This window comes from Eubalaena glacialis, chromosome 10, assembly GCF_028564815.1.
Source record: "Eubalaena glacialis isolate mEubGla1 chromosome 10, mEubGla1.1.hap2.+ XY, whole genome shotgun sequence".
NCBI classification, from domain to species: Eukaryota; Metazoa; Chordata; class Mammalia; order Artiodactyla; family Balaenidae; genus Eubalaena; species Eubalaena glacialis.
The window spans coordinates 12,137,075-12,149,223 of NC_083725.1; positions in this window are offsets into that span (position 1 = coordinate 12,137,075).

The following is a 12,149-nucleotide window of genomic DNA, read 5'->3' on the forward strand; positions in this document are numbered from 1 at the left end:
GAATTAAATTTTGATCAGCTTGAAAAGTCTGAAAAGGCTTTCCACCAGCATAATATATACCAGAAAGAGGATGCAGCTAATGGCAGTGCATAGTAGCAGCCCGGGAAAGGGTCGTTGTTGTCATCATTATCATCATCATCGTCATCACAATCTCTTCCATTTCTTGGGCACTTCTTATTTACTAAGCTCTGTCTATATGCACTTTACATGTGTTATCTCTGTAATCCTCTGTAATCCAATACTGCAAGAGATTTTATTTTACCAAAAAAAGACATTGGCGATTATAACCATTAGATGAATTGCCCAAAGCACCACCAGCTCATAAGGGGTACAGCCAGAATCTGACTCCAGTTCTGACTTTCTGTCGTCCCATACCACCTTTATATTTCTACCGTTAATTAGGACACCCCCCCTCCCAACCAGCACCACCAATTTCTTGTAAACCCTTTCTATTTCGTATGACTTCTTTCCAGATGGCACATAGGACTAAAAATGATCTGAAAACAGAAATCACTCTGTTGATCTTTTGAGTAGATTTAATATTCTAGTAGAGAGAGAGAGAAAAGCACTTCTCAATCCTTTTACTTTGTTGGTAGCAATAGTGCAATCTGAGTTCTTGGACAGTCTTGATTTCTACTGACTAACACATTCTCATTAAAAACCACTTATCTGGGCTTCCCTGGTGGCGCAGTGGTTGAGAGTCTGCCTGCCAATGCAGGGGACACGGGTTCGTAGCCCTGGTCTGGGAAGATCCCACATGCCGCAGAGCAGCTGGGCCCGTGAGCCACAGTTACTGAGCCTGCGCGTCTGGAGCCTGTGCTCCGCAACAAGTGAGGCCGCGGTGGTGAGAGGCACGCGCGCCGCGATGAAGAGTGGCCCCCGCTTGCCACAACTAGAGAAAGCCCTCACACAGAAACGAGGACCCAACACAGCCATAAATAAATAAATAAAATAAATTAACAAAACAAAACAAAACAAAACCATTTATCTGCATTCCTTTAACGAGGTTACTGACCCTTTAGCGCATTTGTGGTAGGGTGTTGTTCTTTGGTTTTGTTTTCCTGCTTGCATCTGTTTTGTTTTGTCAGTACACACCAAGACAATGCTAGTGCTGCTACAAGCAGCCCTCCATATGTTACAGATGCACTCAAACCATGAGACCTTAGGAAAAAGCATCCCTGTTGGCCTTAGATGAATAGTTCAGTGTCCCCAAATATCTAACCAAGGCTATGTCCATATAATTAAGAATATTGCTTTGAAAGAATGACTGAGTGTTTTTGTGGTCAGTGATTAAACTTGAAAGACAGCATAGTTCACCTGAGATATGGGGGTTTTCACTCGATATTATATGGTAAAGAGTTATCCATATGTAGAGGTGGTTTTTTTCACCTTTACAACTGTGAATTGTTCCATTTCCGATTAAATCATAACTTAAAAAAATCTGTCCACTTATTGGTGGACATTTAGATTTTTTCCAGGTTTTTTTTTAAAACAATCTGTTTGTTTTGCTGTTACAAACTGCTGCAGTGTATATTCTTGTTCATGTCTACTTGTGAACATTTGCAAGAATTTTTCTAGAGTATATGCCAAGATCTGGAATTGATGATTCATAGAGTATCCCTTATCTTTACCTTTACTAGATATTGCCAGTTTTTCTTTCCAGATTACACTCTGACCAACAGTGCAGGTATGAGACTTCTTTTAAGCCAAAATCCTCACCAGCCCTTGGTATTATCAGACTTTTATTTATTTATTTAGTCTCCTTGATAGGTATGAAATAGTATTTTATTATTGTTTTGAAGATCTTCAGGTGTTTGAAAAATAGCTGACTTGGTAGCTCTGTGAAAACATAGCCTTGTTCTAAATGTAGTGGACGATACATGAGAATCTATTCGGTGTATTCAATGACTGTGGTCAAGGAGACCAGTTGCGGCCAGTGCTTTGAGCAGCTGTATTTAAAATAAAAATGTCACTGGCATTCATATTTTGGCAAATTGTTAAAATATGTCTTCTCCTTTTTCTATGCTACTTACCTTTTTACCTTTTTCTGTTCAGATTGGGTTATGAATTGGGTGCTACAAATAAATAAGTCAAGATTGGTGCTCATCTGCATGGGGCAAGTAGTTGCTTAGAAATTTGAAGGCTTACTTTAGACTGTGGCCTGAACTTCCTTAGACATACTTTAAGATGTTCCAGATGGCTGAGGTGGGGCAGAGTGGAGTGGGAGGGGATGGGGTGGAGGATTCGGCCTCTGCCACCCAGACGCAGGCTGGAAGCTGAGTAGGGAGGTGACTGCAAAGGCACCTGTGAGGATGCTTATTTCATCCTTTTAGCCTTGCTGTAGCTCTGCTACAGGGAATTAAGAAAGAGTCCTATGTCCACGTGAGTCCTTTTGTGAAAGAGCGAAAGTGGCCCCAGAGACAAAGGTAGCAGCAAGAGTGATTTGTGATAAGATTCCAAGGTGAAGGTGAATCTTGAGGGGACAGAGATCTGGTCCAGACTCTCCCGTTCTCGCAAAGAGATTCTACCTCCATTTCGATCTTGGAAGGTTTTATTAAGGGAGACTGTGGGGTTTTTTACATTTAGAATTTCCCACATAGGCTGCTGGGGCAAGTGACTCCTGGCTGACCCAATTGTGAAACAAGCCTCCTAGTCCTTAATTTCCAGGGAGTCAGCATGATGTTGCAGAGAGAGCATGATCTTTGAAGCTGGCAAGCTCAAGTTCACATCCACGCTAGGAGAGGTTTGTGAACTTGGCAAATTACTTCAACTCCCTGAGTCTCCAACTCTTCAGCCCTAAAATCAGAGTGATTTTGAGAGGGTTGCTGCGAGGATTAAATGTAATTTATCTAAAAGCACCTAGTATCGTACCTGGGACACGATCGAAACGAGAGAAACATTAGTTTCCTTCCTTCCCTGCCCCACCCCATCCTCACTCCTCTGTCTCTGGGACCAGCTTTCCCACAGACCCAGTGCCCCCCGGAAACCCCAGGATCCTTGGAGGCAGGAACCTCTATAACCTTCATAAAAGTTGACCTCTCCCAGACCTTGCCTCTGCTATCGTGTAACTGACTTATAATGATTAGCTCAGTGTTATACCTGCTGAACCCAAAGAAACCACTCTATTGACAATGTCAGGCATCAGAGCAGGTTTACGGGGGACATGCAGTCTTTGGGGACAGTTGGAATCTTGCAGTAATTAACACTAACGTCCAGGTCATACCACTTACCTTCAGGGCAAGGCTTGGTGTCCAATTTTGAAGGGAATGGATTTTTCTCCCAAAGTCCCCAGGGAACAATCATTGGCCTTACTGCCCTTAAAGTAACTGCCTCTCCTCACTGCTGGAAGAGGTTTAGGACCAATAGATAGGATTACGATTATCCGTGACACTCTTTGGTATTAAATTAAACTGCTTTCAATAGTTGGTGGCTGGCTTAGGTGGCTGCCTATGGAACCTTTCATCTCTCTCATCACCTTTCAAGGTTGCCCCTGCAATGGCAGTCTCCAGGAAGAAGGCAGCCTCTGATAAGGAATTCAAATGGGGTCTCAGCCCCGTGCTTACCCATGGGACACTCAGTTGGCTGGAAACATCCTTCCCTTTGGTACAACAGCTCCTTATTGACTGTCTCAGTGGAGAAACCGAAGATCAAACAAGTGTGATCTCTGACCCCCACGCTGGCCACCTAGCAGCGTTCTGTCTTCAGGGCAAGGGGGATCTGAAATAATTCATGTTGTTCTCATCACAGTGTTTTGCCTCCACAGGAGGCTGTCAGCTGCTTGGGGCCATCAATCTGACACACCTCTTTAGTTCTACAGGGAGACTAAAATACCATTTAAATCTTATTCCAACATTTCTCAAATCAGGTGGGTATTACCAAGCATGAAGGCATCATCCAAAAACTCAACTTTAAAGGGTTAGTTCTTTGGGAAAAATAAGAAAGAACATTTCCTCCTGTTTACTCTGAGATTTGCTTCTTTTCAATAGTGTGGTTATTGTGCCTTTCTTAATCTTTGGAGATTAGGCTTCAATTTTTCACCTAGACTCCAATTTGCTCATAAATCTCTTCATTTTGCTTAACTTAAATGTTTTGGCCAACTTCATGGTTTAATAATGAGAAGTAAAAGTGGAGCCTTAATGACGACTAAGGAGGGAATTTTCATTTCATCTGGAATTAAAAGAGCCGTGGAAGGGGCAGGCATCCTGTCAGACCAGCTGTCACAACCTTAGCTGAAGCATGCCAAATTACACATTTGATATTACACAGTTCTTCATACCCTGGGTGATTCTCCAATACGATGACGTGAAAATCCTTCAAATCCAGCCCTACTTACATCCACCTGATTGCTATGTCCCTATGGATTAGCTGCGAACTGTTCATTGAATTCAGGCCACCTGAGAAGCTGCCAGGTCCCCAGAGTGTCCCCCTCACATGCTGCGCAGCGAAGCCAGGCAAGTTACCCAGCTCCAATACGCTTCAGCACAAGTTGTATAATGGGGGCCCTGAGACCACAATTATCAGATAACCAGGCAGGAGAGAGTACTGTTTCAGCACTTCCACTTGAGCAGACTTTAACTTAAAAGAAAGAAAGAACTCTAAAAAGTTTTAAAACCCTTTCCTCGTAAGTTTACCACTCGAGAAAGGTATCCACCCCATGGCCATGTAGCCTAGAATTCCCTCCTTTTTCCAGAGTGAGAGGAAACGCTAGCTGGGTAATTCCCCTTGTGCAGAGAGAGGGGCTCTGGTTTCTTTTGCTTGTATAGAATATAGTGGGTCCTCTGAGACCGTCGGTGGAGAGGTCACTTGGCACTGAGGAGAATAAAGGGAACCGGCTGGAGATAGACCAGCCCATTTCTACTGGGGGCCTCTTGGATGGTTAGAAAAGAATAAGCTCAGATTCTTCCACCGTAGTTACTGCCCTTCAGGTATGTCCCAGGCCATCTTTCGTCACCACCTATCACTTCTTTCTAAGAAGTATCCTGCAATGACTCAATTTGCATTTAACCATATATTGGCTTAGGTTAGAATGTTTTGTGCAATTCGATTTTTAATACAGAATGTAAATTCCTCTAGGTTGAAGAACCTTGCTTTATATTTTTTGTTCATTCGTTTATTGATTGATAAATGAGTCAGCAATTAATCTACTCATTATTCTAGCACCTACTACCCTGAGAGCACGGTGCAAGGCTTACTTCTTAGGTACTCCAGGGACGCCAGAAAAGCGTGGTACCTAATTTCTGCCTTCTACCAGTTCAGAATCTTGTTGGACAAGCTCAGTGTATATGGAGATGAAGCTAGGTAATAATGCAATGGCGTACAGTAAGATCACAATGATTCAAAAACACAGTAAAACGACTAGAAGACAAATTTAATAATGAGTGTCTTTAGGTATTGACATTTGGGGTGGTTTATTCTTCTCCTTTTTGGATTTTCCAAATTTTCTACAATGTACGTGTATTACTTTATTAATCATAAAACACTAAACCTTAAAGTATGAAGTAAGTAGCAAAACAATAACAGAAGTGTTGCCAAATCAAATTAAGATTCAGGGTCAAATGAGTGGCTCAGAAAGTGAGTTCCTTCTGTTTTAAATGACTTGTTTCTGTATCCTTCAGTATCTAGACAGAAATGTGCACTAAATGCATGTTGAAAGTACTTTTTTGACTATATAATAATAAATTCTTGCTGAATATAAAGTTTGTTGATTATATAATGCCTTACTATGTCTTTTGTAATCATACCTTTCATTATTAAATAAATCTCTCCTATTATTTTGTAACTATGTGTTTCCTATCTCTTCAACAAGATAATGTTTTGTGTTCTATATTATCCGCCCCCACCCCCCGCATTACAGTTATGTACATTTGTCTCCTCTTTTAAATGGCACTTTGAAGTCAGACACCCTGCTGACAATCATAGGATCTCAAGGTTGAAATGAAAAGGACTTTGCTAAAAATAGTAAGATTCTAGAGCAGGGCGCTGTGTTCAAATCCTAGTTCCACCACTGACTTCTAAATTGCTGCTGGCCAAGTAAAATAAATGGTTTCCTTTTCTGTAACAGGAGGAAAATAATATCTTCCTGTTGTGAATATAAAAATAGCATATACAAAACACAGAGCTTATTATCTGGCCATTATTAAGTACTCAATAGAAGATAGATATTACTATTATTATCATCTTACTCTTCTATAAGGGATCATAGCACATCATCTAATCTGACTTACCACAAAATATAAGAATCCTCCCTGATAACCTTAATTTATTAAGGTATTTCTGATACCATCAACTTGCATACTCACAGTGATAGGGAACTCAGTGTTTTGTTTAAAAGTTCTTCTTTCATTGATCTGTATCCTGTATCTCAGCAATATGCACGATTAGTTCTAGGGGTTACATAGGATAAAAAGTCCACTGCCTTTTCCACATGACATTATCCATCCTCATATCCTTCAGTGGCACCCACAAATCTCCTTCCCTCCCCACCAGTGCAAACATAGCACTTAATAAAGTTTTACTGATTTGAATGGTTAGAATTACCTCTTTGCTCACAATGGCTTGGGTGTCATCGTAATGGTAGGGAATGAACTAAAATGGAGTAAACAGCTACTGGAGGATCCTTCCAGATTTACAAGTCTAGGTGGTAAGCTTCTAGATCTACGGGGCTTTATGTATAATTTTCCTCATTTACATTGTTATCTCTGATCACTGAACAGGACTCTCTCTCTCTGGAATCAAAAACAGAGCAGCTGGAAGTTTACATCACTAAATGACCATTCTGGTTCATTGAGGTGTGCTGTATTAAAACCATCAACCGTCATTGCTGTTAATAATGAGAAACATCGTCGAAGAACTTAATAAAAACTCTTCTTCCAGTAAAATTCCATCTCTAAAGTAATATATTTAGCATCTCTGGTGATTTCTCAGCATTTGTGGAAGCAGGTTGTTTCAAAAAGTAATGCAAAACATTAGGAGTGAACAAAGTTATAGAAATAAAGTGATTTGTTTGCTTCAACAACAAAAAAGCAAGAATCCTAGCTAATAAAAATCAAGCATATGCAGAACCCTGCCTGTGTTCTATTCTTTCTGGAGGAAAATCCCCCAGCTGGATTGGGATGCAATGGAAGGTACCCTGGTAAAGGAGACAGACAGGACTGGGTTTGAATATTTGCCTTTCATTATGAGGTTTTGTCTTTTACTAGCTGTGGAAATTTGGACATGTTATTTAACTTCCAGAAGCCTTCATTTTCTCTCCTGAAAATAGTAATATTTAAATCAGAGGGCTATCACCAGGATTAAATAAACAAATGTTTGTGGTGTGTTTGGTATGTATCCGATATTGGAGAAAAGCTGGTTCTTTCCCTCTGCTCCTTTCCTTCTTCTTTGATCTAAACACTAACACTTAGGAAAATAGCAGCATTTTCCTCAACTCATCAAAACTGGCCAGACTTACCAGAATGGTAATCAGTCTACATGCTAGAGCTATAATTTGTTAACTTTTCAACCATTACGACGTTTTCACATTTTAAAAGCAAATCACCAAGGGGAATTTCTTTCGGTTTTCCTGGTGAGCAAGGAAGAAACTGATTTTGATTATTTTGGTAAAGATGATCATATTTTTTCCGAGCAAGTACCACCTTGACGGACTTATACTGAAATGGATAGCCCATGAACCAAGTTTTGGTAATTTTATTTTAGACCAGAAATCACTTTTTGAGGATAATGAGGAGAGAAGGGAGAAGGCTGATTGATTTTTTCCAAAGCTGGCGTGGGAGTCAGGAGGCTGAATTCTTATAACCTTTATAACCTGTATAGAAGGCATGTAGACAGCTGGAAGAAAACGTTCCCTTGTACCTACCGATTGGAACCAGCTCTCCACCAGCTTATGAATATTATCAACCTGCTGTCCCCACCAGGTTGGTGCCCAGCAAAATAAACGAAGTAATATTTTTGCCTGGCATAAATTATTAAGTTGTTCCATGCACGGTTGCTTTAAATCGGAGATGTATTAGCATATTTCTGCCACTTAGTTTCAAACATGCAACATTTTTATGTGCATTTGCTCTCAGTTGAATTTGCCTCATTCATTCATGGGAACCAAATATGCGCAAAGAACCCTATGCGCTGTGAACAAATAAAAGATGGAAAGGGCATTTTCTCTGCACTTACAGGGCCTTACACTGGTAGGTGAGAGTAAACACTTATGATTCAATGTAGGAAGTGATAAGGGACAGAGAGAAAGGTTGGGACTGTTCAGGACAGGGAGAGGTCATTACTGCCTTGGGATGGGGATCGTGAAGACATCATGGGGAGATGACATTTGAGCTGGACCTTAAATATGCATAGGCTTTCATTTGCAGCAACATGGATGGACTAAGAGATTATCATACTAAGCAAACTAGTCAGAAAGAGAAAGACAAACACCATATGATATTACTTATATGTGAAATCTAAAATACGATACAAATCAATATATCTATGAAAAAAAACAGACTCACAGACATAGAGAACAGACTTGTGGTTGCCAAGGGGGAGGGGAGATGTGGGAGGGAAGGATTGGGAGTTTGGGATTAGCGGAGGCAAGCTATTATACATAGGATGGATAAACAACTGTATGGCACAGGGAACTATATTCAATATCCTGTGACAAACCATAACGGAAAAGAATATGAAAAAGAATATATATATATGTGTGTGTGTGTGTGTATATATATGTATATATATATATAACCGAGTCACTTTGCTGTACAGAAGAAATTAACACAACATTGTAAATCAAGTATTCTTCAATAAAATTTTTAAAAATATATATAGAAGGGTAGACTTTGTCAATGGAGAGTTGAATGGGAAGAGCATTCCAGGAGCTGGGAACTGCCAAAGCACAGGCAGAGGAGAAGAAAAGCATGGGATACACAGGATAAATGCAGAATAGGAAGCGGTACGGTTTGACTGCAGGGTGGGATGGAACGTAGGTGGGAGAAGTGTCAGGAGAAGGTTGAAAGATCAGCGAGGGCTGACTCAGGGAGGGCCTTACATCCTCTGGAAATAATGGCAGGCTCAGCAAATCTGTTGTTTTATTTGTAACAAAAAATAGGCTAGCTGAATAAAGATGTAGTTTCTGAATTCTGTACCTCATTGGCCAGCCTAACCACTTTCATTTGAACAATTTCATTGTCTGACCTTTCTGAAAATTATTTTCTGCCTACGGTGGGCAAGGCTATTGATAAGTGTTGAGTACAGAGGAATGTCAACCTGCATTGCTCTTGTTCTCACTGACTGTGTTCTGCTACACTATCGGCAGAACGTTTTACCTGGTCACTTATTCATGCTAGAGGAACTCTTTTGCAGCTGATGGGGGTGAAGGGGAAGAGGTTTTAAGAAGTCAGCTCAGGCTTCTTATCATTCAACTGGGAATGGGGAAAAAACACCTTTTACTTCATGCATCTACATATAGGTTGGCTTAGAAACAAATTACATCCAAGACCGCTCAGTGAGAACTAATCCACTAAAAGCCAGAAGACTAAACCCAGCAATGTTATCTAGAAGCACGGACACAGGCTGAAGTGATCATGGAAAGTGTCTTCTCTCTTTTGAAATGGACATAAGGAGCCCTGATGGGAATCTGCAGGTCTATGCTAAACTCACACACACACACACACACACACGCCAGCTTAGCTTATTCAAAGGGGAGCAAAAGCAGCACAGAGAAATAAATTTGTCTCTCTGTACAGACGTATTTTTTCATTGGATCCTCTTTAAGCTAGTTTTTTTTTTTTTTTTTTTAATAAATTTATTTATTTATTTATTTTTGGCTGTGTTGGGTCTTCGTTTCTGTGCGAGGGCTTTCTCTAGTTGCGGCGAGCGGGGGCTACTCTTCATCGCGGTGCGTGGGCCTCTCACTATCGCGGCCTGTCTTGTTGCGGAGCACAGGCTCCAGATGTGCAGGCTCAGTAGTTGTGGCTCACGGGCCCAGTTGCTCCGCGGCATGTGGGATCTTCCCAGACCAGGGCTCGAACCCGTGTCCCCTGCATTGGCAGGCGGATTCTCAACCACTGCGCCACCAGGGAAGCCCTTTAAGCTAGTTTTTAAGTCCCGTTACCACATTTGAGTGTGTGGGTATATACTGTCTCCAGTAATGCTGTCCCGTGCTGTTTACCTCTCCTTTGACCATCACATGTCACCAGGTTTTGGTGATTTAGTATGCTTTTCTATGCCCACTTGGTGCTACAGGATTACAGATGATGTAGAAATGGAAGTTACATTCTGTTATTTTTAATGGAAAAGATACTAAGAATCTAATCAGAACAATCCAAGTAGAATAATTTTCCAGGCGGACTCCATGTGCTTCAGATAACTGGATGGTTTAATGGACCGAAAAGCAAAATTATTCTGAATGTTCCTGTACATCAGAAATTTGGGGGTTTGGTTCTGCATTAATTTTTCACGTTGGTTCCACACCTTCAGTTCTGTATTCACCCCCCTTACCCCCAATTTAAAAAGTATTTGATCTTTTTTTTTTAAAAGAGCTCACAGTCCACTTCAGATCATTTCATTGATTATTTCTCAGTTAGTCTTTCTGTATTCTGTAGGGCTAGGCTGTTCGTCTCTACAGCTAATCCCACTAATGCAACTTAAAGAAGCCCAGGAATGAGATAGTGGTGAAAATCTCTAAACAGTATTGACAGCAAACAGGAAGAAGCATAACAGGCGAGCTGGAATCCTGCAAAAAGGAACGCTGTGGATGAAACAAAACAACAGCAACAACAAGCTGTCTCTTATCAGAAGGGCACTGAATTCATCAGCATGAATTAACCATATTTCATTCCCAGGGAGATGAAGGGAAATCTTATTTTTCTAGACGTCAAAAATTTTTTTTTAACAAACCCAAGACACAAACAGTCCTGCTTCTTCCCCTAAGCCAATCTCAACTACCTGGAATCTTTAGCATCTCTGAATGTTTATATGGTTTGTATTCCAAATCACACACTCCAGCACTTGGATGTTTTGTGCTTTACTTTCATTGTTTCTTACAAGTAAGTTTTGTCTCCCCAGACAGAGGACAGATAGTTTCTTCCACTTCTTCATTATATCCCACAGAATCTAATGTGGGGCTGTGTACTAAAGAAGTACCTCTCAAGGTCACTCACCAATGTATAAAAAAGTCCCAACCGGGTGAGAGGTCCCTTGGTCCCTGTTCCCCTCTGACTTCTCTGCCATAGTCAAGAGAGAACATTGGATTGCGCGCAAGGGTTACTGAGGAGTGGGCAGGATTCTTTAGCTAATTTTCCAGCAGGAGGATCATTGTACTTATGGGTCTGACCTCCATCCTCTATAATATAGACTCTGCATATTCTAACCTCTGTAAACAGGGTCAATTCCCCAGACACAACACAGTCACAACGCACTGGTTCTCTGACATGCTTCGTTCAGTCTGAGCGGTGAAATATTTAGATGCGTGCTCTTACTTAATGTATGGGGAAACTGTATACTCAATTTCTTTATGCCCCTTCTTTGGCCCTCAAATTTTCTGCCTTTTCTGATCAGAGAGGTTGTTTTTCACTTTATTCCCTTTGTGTACTTTTTTCTTTCTTGATCTCAGTGCTATTTCGACCATTTGTTTAATGGCAATAATCGTATTTTTTTCATTCATTCTTCAGATTTGGAAATTGGTATGAAATTAACAAAATTTGAACGATAACGTTCTGTTAATAGTGACAGAACTTCTCTTGCCCAGTTGCCCTTAAATTATAATGGGGTTGTTGACCTCTTCAGTTCTAAAACTTGGCGACTTTTTCCTTTGCAAGCCACACCAGTTGTGAGAGATGATAGATAGGTAGGTAGATAGATAGATAGATAGATAGGTAGAGTGAGTCTATATTTTTTCTGCGAGAAGAGTTTTCTGAAGTCACGTCGTCACCAATCTTTGAGTCATACTGTAGGTTTCCCAGGTTGTCAGCCACTGAGGACACTCGGTTGGGCTAATGGTGAGGGATTTGCCTGTGGGGGACAGGGAGCCACCACAGAAAGGCACTGGAATAACTCAAGGCAACTAAAAGCTTACTTTTCTCTTTGAGAGGCCCCATAGGAAGCACTAGCTTTAAGTGAAATCTTTATGAAAGGATTCCTTCTCTGAATTTTCCCAACAGGTCTCT